General features: G+C 42.8%; 1 long non-coding RNA gene across 2 annotated transcripts in view; it reads right to left on the bottom strand.

The window, feature by feature from the left end:
* Window positions 1-2,569: 2,569 nt before the first annotated feature.
* LOC138266161 (uncharacterized) overlaps window positions 2,570-11,680 on the bottom strand; it is a 110,049-nt gene continuing 100,938 nt past the window's right edge. For both annotated transcript variants that reach the window (XR_011199476.1, XR_011199477.1), the window contains exon 3: window positions 2,570-3,569. This is a non-coding gene — a long non-coding RNA (uncharacterized lncRNA). The remainder of the gene's footprint in view (window positions 3,570-11,680) is intronic.

Here is an 11,680-nt window from a genome sequence, read left to right as displayed (position 1 = left end):
GGTTATTGAGTCTATGGACATGACCAGTTGACAGGAGTTGCACTTGGATAAGGATTGATGGGGATTGATCACGTAGTCATACTGAACACACATTTCGAGTGTGTTTGTTCCATGGGCACCTAAGTGGCATTTCCTAATTGACCAGCGCACACAGCACAGGTAGTTGTGGCAAATGTTGTCAATGGGGAATGCCGCTTGAGCCAATGGCCTGAGACTGGGCATTTTCCTCTAGTTTACATTCTGACAATAGCAGCTGTCCTGTGACACCAGACCAGTTTTACGTTCTACCCTATCGTCCTGGTCTGCTTCAACATTTTCAGCAGCCTTGGCATGGCGGTGTATCCCCATGCAAAGGTTGTTGGTGTTGTGTTGTGCTGTGCCGCTGGATGCCCCTGCACAGCCTATGCACCTGGCCTGGGCAGTGCAGGGAGTCCCGTACTGAGCCCCTTTGCCCTTTCCACTGCCTGATTTGCAGGGCTGACATGCACTGTGTAGTAGGTATATGCCTCCCCCTTCTTGCACTTGACATTTAGGCATTTTGGTCCCCCATGCAACTTACCCTGCAAATGTGTTGTTTCCTGGTAGTCTGCGCTGTCCTGTCCTGCGATACCAGTGACGATTTCCACTGGGATGACAGCTGCAACCATCTCCTCCATCTCGTCCAAGTCCTCTTGCAGTGCTGGACTCTCACCTCCGATCTCCAGTGCTGCCTTCCTGTTCCTTGCCATTTTTTCATTTGTCCTCCGCTTACAGTCATGCCAGCATTTCTTGCACTCAGTGACAGTTCTCCTGACCTCTGCCACACTGTTAATCCTGTCCACAATCTGTTGCCAAATTGCCTCTCCCCTCCCAATTGGCAATTTAGAGGTGATGAAGAGTTGATGCTGGTGCTCCGTCACCTCTCACCAGTATTTCGTGCTCCTCTACGCTGAAGCGACACTTCCTCTTCTTCTTGTCTCTCCCCTGGGTCTTGTCTGTGTCCCCCTGGCTGGTTCCTGGTTGTCTGGGGTCTCCCTAGGGTCTCTCCTGGCTTCTGGGATCCATTTTGGGGCTCCTTTGCACTGTTTGCGTCACTTTTTGACACTAATGCGGGGAAAAATGGCACATATCCGTTTTGTGACGGGTTTACATGTGGTAAACTGGATTAGAGTCATTTTTCCTGCGTTTACGTCATTTTGCCTTACGACAAGGCGCAATGGTTAGCGTCAGGAAAAATGACTCTAACCTCTTCTTAGCGCCACGCAGCGTCAAAGTATAAATATGACGCACGGCAGGCGTTAAGAAATGGCGCTAGCCAGCGCTAAACTTTTTGACGCAAAACTGCCTTAGTGCAGTTTTGCGTCAAAAAGTATTAATCTGGCCCATAGTTTGCATGGGCTCCCATGGGTGGCATAATACATGCTGCAGCCCATGGGGGGGCCTTGGTGGACCAATGCCCTGGGTACCTAAGTAATATACACTAGGGACTTACATGGCTCCTCGAGTGTGCCAATTGTGGGGTATAAAGGATACCAAAGCAACTGAATTTAGAGGAGAGACTACAATCACTGTGGTCCTGGTTAGCAGGATCCCAGTGAAAACAGTATAAACACACTGAAAACAGGCAGGGAGTAACCATTCCACTTTCCTACATGTACAACGACTACTTCCTATATATACTGTCTCCTAGCAACCAAGTCTTGAACCTCATGAGACCTTGGAAGCATAAGGACAGCCTTAATGAAGGGGTCAAGGGCCACTGGAAATCACTCAGCACCCAAACGGCCCTGCACACAACCTTCTAGAATCCTCCCTGCCCCAGTCAAGCACATGTGCAGGGAGTGTGGCGCGAGAGGAGCAAGAAATGTCATACGCGACCCACCACTCGACAATGCATGCAGTAAGGGCAGTGTGCATCTTAAGAAAGAACAAAAACAAGCACAGTGTAAAAGAAGCCAAAAATGAAAACACGTGAAATCTAACAAGGACTGCACAGCATGGCGGAGGGTGGGAGGGGCTTTACAATAATAAATAAAAGGGATAGTTATAGATGCCTGTTGGGAGGCGGGATTGCCTCACTGAAGTAATGAGTGGGTCGAGGAAGTCCTATGATGGATTAATGTGACCTCCTAACTTTCTAGAGTTCCCTCCCAGAACCTTAATTTTCATTACTAGTAGGTCATGATATCTGAGGTAAAACTAGACAATGTTTTGAAAGGAAACTTTCCCTGCTTCCATGTTTTATCAGCTAGGACAGTGGTTCCCAAACGGTGGTCTGGGGACCCGTGGAGGTCCACAATTGCTTAGAAAATGTATTAACAGATTAATAAATTGTATATAAATAAAGTGGCTAAATGTACAATTGAAATTTTTTAAACGTTCTGTAAATGTCATGAAATTAGAAATTGGGGGCTAAAAATTAAATTGGTATCCTCAGATTGATTTGTGGGAGCAGCGCAGGTACATCAGGCAGAAAATAGTATGGAGGATGTGCAGCTTCAATTACAGTTAGAAAACTCAAACCGTATATTAACATTTTAACTTTATTTTTTATATTTGTTTGCAAATAAATAAAATATGTTACAATTTGTGGATGTGTTTGATGAATGCTTGCTTCTATATTGTTTGTGTATTGTTATGCAGGTTGAGTCATGACAATGTTGAGGCCTAGGTCCCGGCTTCTATTAATGGCTCAGTGTGGGGGGTCCCAAGGTTCCAGTAATGATAAAGTGGGGGTCCACAGAAGTCAAAACGTTCAGAACCACTGAGCTAGGACAACAGAATGGTGCTGACTTAGCAGTCCTCTATTTGTGCAGTCGTAGCCCAGCTCTTAAAAGTTACTTAATGCGGTAAACAAATTAAACACTGTCTCGGAGACTGCTTGCTAAACAGAGTTGCTCACATAAGTACTATCTCCCTCAAAGATAACTGTTGCGCTGTCCTAGAGGGATATCTAAAATCAAATGTAATCACCGTAAATTATGTGGTTTGCGCTGCCGCGTGACTAAAACATTTGTGTGATCTTGATAACTGTTATTTGCCATGCATAAACATGGCAGGGACTGCGGTATGAAGTGCATTTAAAAACCAAACTGGCCAGGCCCGCCCACTGTAGTCAGTCACACGACTGCGAAGTATGTAAATGAGACAGCTCAACAGAAGAGGAATCAGGACATCGAGTCCTAAGGGCGGGGCTTCGAAATTCTTTTGCTATGAACTGCCAAGCTGCAGCTGATTAAATTTAGGATTGGTGCTGTGTCTACGATTGCACAATGCGAACGGGATTTCTCGCCTGCATTTTTATTATAACACTGACAACGAATGCAGGGATGGTCAATACCTAACAGTGGCGTAAAAACAAATAACGATCTAGACAGGGGTCTCGTCACAATTGTTAGACCGGCACAGCCGAGAACTTCGACCTGTTGGCTCGCGACGCTTGGTATAGCATCCTCATTTCCGCCTGGTCTTGGGACGTTTGCGGGCCTGGACATGCAGCGCGCTGATGGACTTCTGCAGCGTCTCTGCGTCACTGTTCATCATGATCCCAAATGGTTTCCATCAAGACCATGGTCCCGATCAACTGAAATCTGAGGAAAGCAACACTGGGTTTAAAAAAGGGCTTACGTATAAACGGCTCCATGAAATGCATTGAAGAAAAATTATTTTAAACAGACAAATACGTAAACGACAATAAATTGCTTGATAAAAATACTAGCCACTGCATTCAATTTCAGTATACCTATTTGTTCTCAGCCCACCTGTGAGGGTTACCACGCGACCAGTATGTTACACATCTATCTGGGGTATGGTGACCACCTGGCAAGAAGACAAGTCCTGGACAGTGACAATAAAGATTCAGAACAAAAAATAAGGACAAAAGGTAATTTTTACAGAGACCTCTGAGGACGTTGCACAATTATAAAATAGACATCTGACAGAAGCCCAAGCCAAGATAGGTTTATGTTCTTTAGTTTGTGTTACACATTGGAGTGTTGAGCAAACATTCACAAATAGCTGGACAGATTAAAAGACAAAAAAAAACTAGTAAATATATACACTCCAACCAGAATGGGGCAGCCAAAATGAACTGTAAACTTCGCACTTGTATAGCACACTACTCACCCATTAGGTTGGAACAGTGAGCGTGAACAGTGTGAGAAGAGGAAAGCAGATACAGAGAGATGGCGAGGGTCACAGAGAGAACGTTGAAAAGAGGAAAAAAGGGGTAGAGGGGGCATATAAAAGGCAAATAAAAGGGAATCAAGACTAATAACTAGGAAGAGGAGAGAAGGGAAGAGATAGAGAAAATGAAACAGAGAGATGAGGTTGAATAGGGAGTGAAGTGGAGTGAGGGCTCACTTTGCAACTTGGATGTCAGACTTTTCAATTCCAGTTCCAATGCACCATATCTTGGAAAATCTGGTGCTGCTGTGCTCTTTCCCTTTCACACAGCGCAGCAACTTTACTTATTGAGCTGTGTTGCATGAAATGTTAGTAAGTATACCTCTCAATAATTTGGCTCAGGTGTCTAGACATAAATTGTGTCTTGGAACTTGTACAGTGCTGTACTGCCTTTTTCAAAGAATGAGGGCGAAATCCATCAAAGGTACCAGCCCAGAGCTTTTGTCCAGCAGGTTACATTGTGGCACTAGAAGATTCTGGGATTAGAACACTTTGGTCATGTTATGTAGGCATTTCTACTTGTGCTCTTCATTTTCGTTAACTAGAAATTTTAAAATAAAAACTTCACAGAAACACTGATTACAAAAAAATTGAATCCTTCCATTCATATACTATGACATCCTACCAGTTGTGCAAATCAGCTACTGAAGTGCTTTTACCTCTGGGCCTAGGGCACGTCAAAGGCTGTAGGAATGATAGTTACACCCCTGACAGGGCCGGCTTTAGTGCTGGATGGTGTGAGAAAATTTGTTGTGCCCAATCAGTGCTTTAAATAGGCAGGTATTGTCCAGTACTGATTACCGGCACTTTTTTATTTTGGGAGGGAGAGTACTTGCACTTCTCAGGAAAAATGTAGTACTTTAAATTAGTGAGTACTGGCACTTCTCAGACACAAGCAGGTACTCTAGTACAGAGTACCTGCACTTCTATATTTCCATTTCAAGCACTGTCCCGATCCCCAAAAAACTCCTCCTAGGATTCAATCAGTACCACCCTCCAACGGTGTCCCTCATCTCTACATAGACCCACTCTTGTGTAGATAATTTATTTTGCAGAGCTAATCATTCTAAGTATATATGACAGAGTAGGGTGTCGGAATGCATCATATGGCACACATAATATGCAGACAAAATAGCTTGTATAAGTTTGTAAGCCAATACATAGGAAATGCTACTTGAGACCAGAGTCACAGGAATTATGCATTTCTGAGGCTGAGAACATTTTTGTATTATAGCTTTGCTGCATTTGCCACATAATCCAACATCTGCCACATATTCTGCAGATATAATTAAAACACTTCAAAAGTAACTAAAAATGCAGCAACACATGTTTCCGTGCAATGAAAGACGCTTTACAAAGCTGGACTGGTCACCTTTCTGTTACCTACTGCTATATTTGGGTATTAAACTGGTACTAATGGGGTGCAACTAATGCCCAGAGTGTGTTAACAAGTTTAAAAAGGACAAAATAATTAAGTAATACTGTCACAAAATGTGTCACAGTACGCCACATAATTTTCTTTTTCTTGATGCATAATTTACTCAACCCTACTGTATAATTTGGCTCTCCTCTGACGCATAATTCCAGTGTCCCTGCTTAAGCACAGAGGTCCACAACATGTAGGAGTCACATGTCACCCATACTGGTGGGCATTATATGTAGAGTGCTTAGTACGGAGAATTTCAAATTTGGGATTTAAAACATAACATAGTGATTGGAGTTTTTTTTGCTAATAAGTAATTATTATTATCCAAAGGAATCCTATTTAGCAACCTTAGAATAATGAAAGATTAAAATAAAATAATAAAGGCTGTAAACCTACACCTAGGATTGTATCTTATGAACTGCATTTAACAAAAATATCCCTGTGACAAAAACAATACCCCACTGAGCTGTCGTCATAAAAAAACAATTCTTTGATCTGAATGTCACACTTTGTGCTTCCCTGGAGGTACGCTATCCCTCTGTGCTACTTTATGATGAACCAAAAACAGACAGGAAAAAACTCAGGTCTCTCAAACAGATAGACTATCACTAATCACCAAAGTTAAAACTGACATTTTTATTATGGCCTAGAAAACACTGGCACCTAACCTGATGTCTGTACTATAATCATGTAAGTAGTGTCAAAATACAACTACCCCTCTTCACCTCCAGAGAGTTTGGCCTTGATGAGTTGACACCAGCCCCTGAATAAAAGCAGAATGCCGTTCTCTAGGGTGGGGCAGAAGGAGGCCCAGCAAATGCTGTAAGTGCACAGTGAGGTTTATTATCACTCTGTATGTGATAATGAGCCAAACAGAATCATAATGGGCAGACAGAAGTCTGTGCAAGGCTGGGGAGGGGCTGCTACAAGCCATTGAGTTCACAGCAGAAGTGCGAGCAGGCCCCTGTTGTGAATGTTGCGGGGAGGCAGCACAGCTCCCTTCAATGTCCAAAATTAAGGACAAAACGCATCCGTGAAAAACATAATCACGGACAACAGACCCGAATCTAAAATTATGGATTTTCCGTGAAATTTACGGACGGATGGTCACCCTAATCTGGGGTCGTATTTATTATACATTGTGCCCTGGGGGCACAACGGGTGTGTGTGCCTACTTTGTGGGCACCAGGGGCACAATAGTAGATGCTTGTGCCCCCGCTTCTGTAATAGTGAAGCAAATGTAGCTCCAGTGCTATCATGAGATGGTGTTTCCTCATTGCCTCTGCACCCGCACTGTATTATAGACGGAGGAGCAGATGTAAGCAGGCCATTAGGAGGCACACTCACAGTGCGCCACAAAAGAGTGGTGCACTATAAGTGTGTCCGCTCAGGGCAGCACTCTCTCGAGGGGGAGGAAGGGGATCCCATGAACCCCCTAGACATCCCCCTGCAGGCGAGCTTAGTCACGTAACTGCACCCACCTGCAAGGAGATATCTCTTTCCACCTCAAAGTGCAGGTGAAGTGCCATCTGCACAGAGAAACACAGAGCAGCTTTGAAGCAGCCATTCAGTATTTCGCAGAATGCACTGCCCCTAGGGTGCACTGTCCCTTTTTGGGTCCAGTGCACCTATTTAAAGGTGCATCGTGGAGCAAATAGGGAAAGACAAACCTTGTTTGTAATACTTGTGCTGGTATTTTCTTTTTTTTTAAAATAATTATTTTCATTGTTTTTCAAACAAACAGGGTTCACACTGTCGTATCAAGCAATGCATAGTGGGTACATACATGAGTTACATAGCATCTTACATCATTATGAAATAATTTTTCGTCCAGTCCTTCATGGTGCTTTTCCAGCCATCTCACTGTCTAGGGGAAGAATTGATTTTCTTACCTCATTGCCCCCCCCCTCCATACACTCCTCTGGGCCGCAGTCTAGGCCCGAGCCCCGAGCAGTTGCCCAAGCCCCCCATACCTTCTCCCATTTCTTGGAGCAACCTTTGCACTCATATATAACCTTCTCAATCCACTGACACCAATCCAGTGGCCCTGGTATTTTCATACCAAAATAATTTTAAAGAAATAGCAAAATGGTGAAATCCAGTATTTTTTAAATTTGAAATATTATGATTGAAGCAACGAATACATGACAAAAACACTCCAAAAGTATTGTAGTGCTGTATAAACTATTCCTAAATGTTTGCAAATAGAGGCTGAGTGAAATGTTAGAATGTAGAGTATTTTACATAAAGGTTTTTTAAGTACCATCTACGAGCTCATTAAGAAGTTTACAACACATACAGATAGTGGTATTATTTCTGAGAAAGATGGCAACCCTCTCTTAAGCTCAATCCAACAAAAAGAGAATTCCTGTTACTAGCCAAGAACAACACACAATAAATAGTACTCAATGACATGAATCCTGACAGCTTCTAAACCCAACTTTTACTAAATGTCAAGTCACTTGGATTAAACCTGAACAACAACCTCACCCTCAAGGAACACAGTGCCAAAAAAACATGATGACAGTCTGAAACCGCGTGTCTCGTACAAAAAAAGAAAAACTGTTCTTGCAGAAAGCAGCTTCAGCACTGCTATCCAAGCCCTTGTACTCTCACATCTGGATGGTGGTAACGCCTTGCTCCATTGCCTCCTATACTGCATACTGGCAACCCTAAAGAGCATCTTACACACAGCAGCACGTCACATGTGGGCCTGAAGAATTATAATCACATCACCCTTATTTGGATGGAACACGATTGGCTCCCCTTCTGGCCCAAGCTACAGCTACATAGTTTACAAAATTCCTCTGTTTACCTTGCAGACAAGCTCACCATGTCTGGTGGTTCTCGGCACACCCGCAGCCATGACACCATCAGACTGCATACTAAGAAGTACAAAAAAAATCAAGACAGCAGGCCTCTCTCATCTGTGCTCCCAAGATCTGGACCAGCATCCCTGTAGCCATCAGCACTGCCACAATTTAGGAAAAAGTTTAAGATTCACCTCATTAAAGAACACTACGCTAAGTTTGCGCTACAGAAATACCATTTATGTACATACATAATAATTACTCTGCAGTTGCCCTCTTTCTCAACAATGCCAATGCTTCATACGCCCAGTGCACAATGCCTATATTGCATATGTTATGTTATCTTTCATTTGCCTACCCACAACTGCCCCTGGGGTGACATTGTGGCAGTCTGTCCGGCGTGCTTACAGAGATGCATGTTTGGTTGCTGAAGTGTGTGTTTGTAGTATGACCCATGTGTGAGGAGTTGGGCGAGGTGCGCATGGTCCTGAGACTTGGTCCTGAAATCTTTTTTTGATGCTGCAAATGGCAACCGCAAAAACTCATTTTGAAAGGTACAAAAGCCAAATTGAGATTCGATAACGAGCAAAGTTCTTCAACCTTTCATAAACCCAGGTGGTTTTCTAGCTTCCTTAACTTGGTGGGGGGTGGGGTTCCACAGCTTGCTGATTGGGGCTGAGAATCCATGCTGCATCTTTTTGAAATGTGACACGACCAGAAGCTTCATTTGGGGCGCATCAGAGGCTTCATTTGGGGCGATGTGTCTATTTCTGGTACGGGAATTTGACTCACTCCATACAGCACTTCATGCTTTAAATGCACTGTGACAAGGCAATGAAAGTTTGTGAACGATAATAAGGGCATGTGTGACTTTGGGCTCTAGGATTTCAACTGCAGCAGTAGCCTTGCCACAGAGTTTTACCTATGTGATAAGTTATTTAGATTGCCCTGGCAAGACATCATATCAGCTGTGGGTTGGACTCTATAGGGCAAGCCTTACTAGGGGAAACCTATTTTAAAATCATGAACATATTTATTGAAGTATTTACTACTGCATCTATTTGTGGTACCATAGTAAGATCTGCATCTGCTGGTGAAAATCCCTTGAAACATGCAAGTTAGTAATTTTGCACAGACTCAAAAGGCCATGCCAACCCTGAAACCATTGCTGATGCTTATCTCCAGCCCCTGTATGTAGATCTGCTGAAAGATGGCAAAATAAGATAATTGCTAGTATTCAAACCCTATAATAGTATGAGCCCTGGCATAATCAGAGAGGCTTTTCTCGGAGCACAAATTAGATTGTGCCATAGTCTGTCGCCACACTACATGGCACCAAAGGGACAAGTAGATATTTGTTTACAGGGCAAGTAGATTTATGAAATAACCTGTCCGGCAAGTAGATATTTTATAAAATTCCACACCCCTGTTAAGTATTGATTTATTGAAGGCAGAGGGCTGAGGTAGACAGTGAAAAGAAGGGAAGAGTTGAAATGTGGGGAACACTGGTAATCTAAGTGGTTCTGTTTGATATGAACAGTGGTAGTGAGACAGTAAGGCTCTAATCAGATAAGAATTCCCTCATTCTTGAGCCTGGTTAATAGTGTTGGGTGGTAGGTGATTTGTGTTGAAATCGGCACAGATGTCTCGTAGAATCAGATTGGCTGGTTTATTAGCACACACCTGTGTTTTTAGCTCATCCACTGTAGAGACTAGGATAGATCCAGTTTCTCTGGAAGGACACAAGCCAACCTATTCCTCTAAAAGGATTACGTCTTTTTTTTGAGTGAATTTCTACATTTCGATTAAGTCTGCCTTTGCAGTTAGCTTAGCCAAGCAGCATCCATTTTTATTGATCTGTAGTTCACAGGATTATTTTATCAGACCAGTTTTTTAAGAGATTTGGTAGATGATCATTTTAGTCCTTTTGCCATGGTACCTGTCATACATGAGGTATTGATAATCATTTGTATATCTCCTGCTACATGTTTGATGGTTAGGATTTCTTTGAAGGTAGCCATGGGGCATGGATCATCTGGCAATCTATATTTTTCCTCTATCATTCTGGTTCTTTAAATGACTGAATCTGGTAACTGGAACGCACTTCTGGTTTCCACTGCATGTTGCTTCTGGGTGCCCTTGAGCAGCGGGTAGTATGTAGCTTTTTTGTTTTTCCATGAAATTAGCGTCCAGAACATTAAAGAGCATTTGGAAGAGAGTATTAATTGCAGCAAGCTGTATGATTTTTAAATTCAGTGATGATTGTAATACATTTGTATTTTGTAAGTTTGCGCCGCTTTTGTGTCAAAAAATGACGCAAATGCGATGCTAAAAAAGTATAAATATGGGCCTAAATCTAAATAGTTACGTTGCAAAGGTAAAGCTCGAGGTGTAACATTTCTTCAGTTTTTTTAATGGTTGCTCTGTAGATAAAGAATTATCTGATTCAACTGTCCTTCCTATCCTATGATTCTCCTCCTTTTATGTTAGAGTTCTCTGTCAGTGGCGAGCTCCTTGGTAAATCTTTTTGCAGTCCTGGTACAAGTCGACCATGACTTTTTTTTGGCGATGATTGTGTCGGAGGCATTCACTGAAAATTGTAATTTTTGATGTAATGCAGCTGAAGGTTTCTGGAGTCGGTTTCGTTGTTGTCATTGATGTTTTTAAGGTGTCCGATTTCAGCTTTTTCCAGGTAAACTGTAGAGTTCTTGGCTAAAACTGCCTTTTGGAATTAGGATTCTGGAATTGTGATGTTGATTGCAGAATGGTCACTCCAAATTAGTGGTCGGATTTGAAGTGGTTCTTTTGTACGTGGTTGATGAAAATTCCACGAGGGTGTGTCCCACTCCCACAGAGTGAGTTGGACCAGTAACAAGATATGGCTATTCCAGAGTTTCAAAGCCCATTTGCGACCCATAATATTTTAGAACAGATCTGTCTTCTGGGGCAGGTATTGCCCAGAACGATAAGCATTTGGCAGCTTAGACTGAAGATGAGGACGGAATCCCATGAACTTATTCCAGGTGAAGTGCTTTGGGGTGGTGGGTGGTAGGTTAGCAAAATGTAGATGGATGCTTGTGAAAGGCTAGACTTTGGCTACAAACACATTATTCGGATGTGAAAAAGTTGTATAGTTTGAAGGGATTTAGGCATTCCTTACACAGCGACTCCTGCCTTTTTATTTTGGCGGTATTTGACAATCTTATGTGCTGGTAGTATTGATTCATTCATGCATCATCTGCTAGACGTGGTTTGATTATGAACAAACATTCCACTTGTT

Source organism: Pleurodeles waltl, chromosome 11 (assembly GCF_031143425.1).
Source record: "Pleurodeles waltl isolate 20211129_DDA chromosome 11, aPleWal1.hap1.20221129, whole genome shotgun sequence".
Classification (NCBI taxonomy): domain Eukaryota; kingdom Metazoa; phylum Chordata; class Amphibia; order Caudata; family Salamandridae; genus Pleurodeles; species Pleurodeles waltl.
Note: the sequence above shows the minus strand (reverse complement) of the source record. Positions and strands in the feature narration are given on the sequence as shown.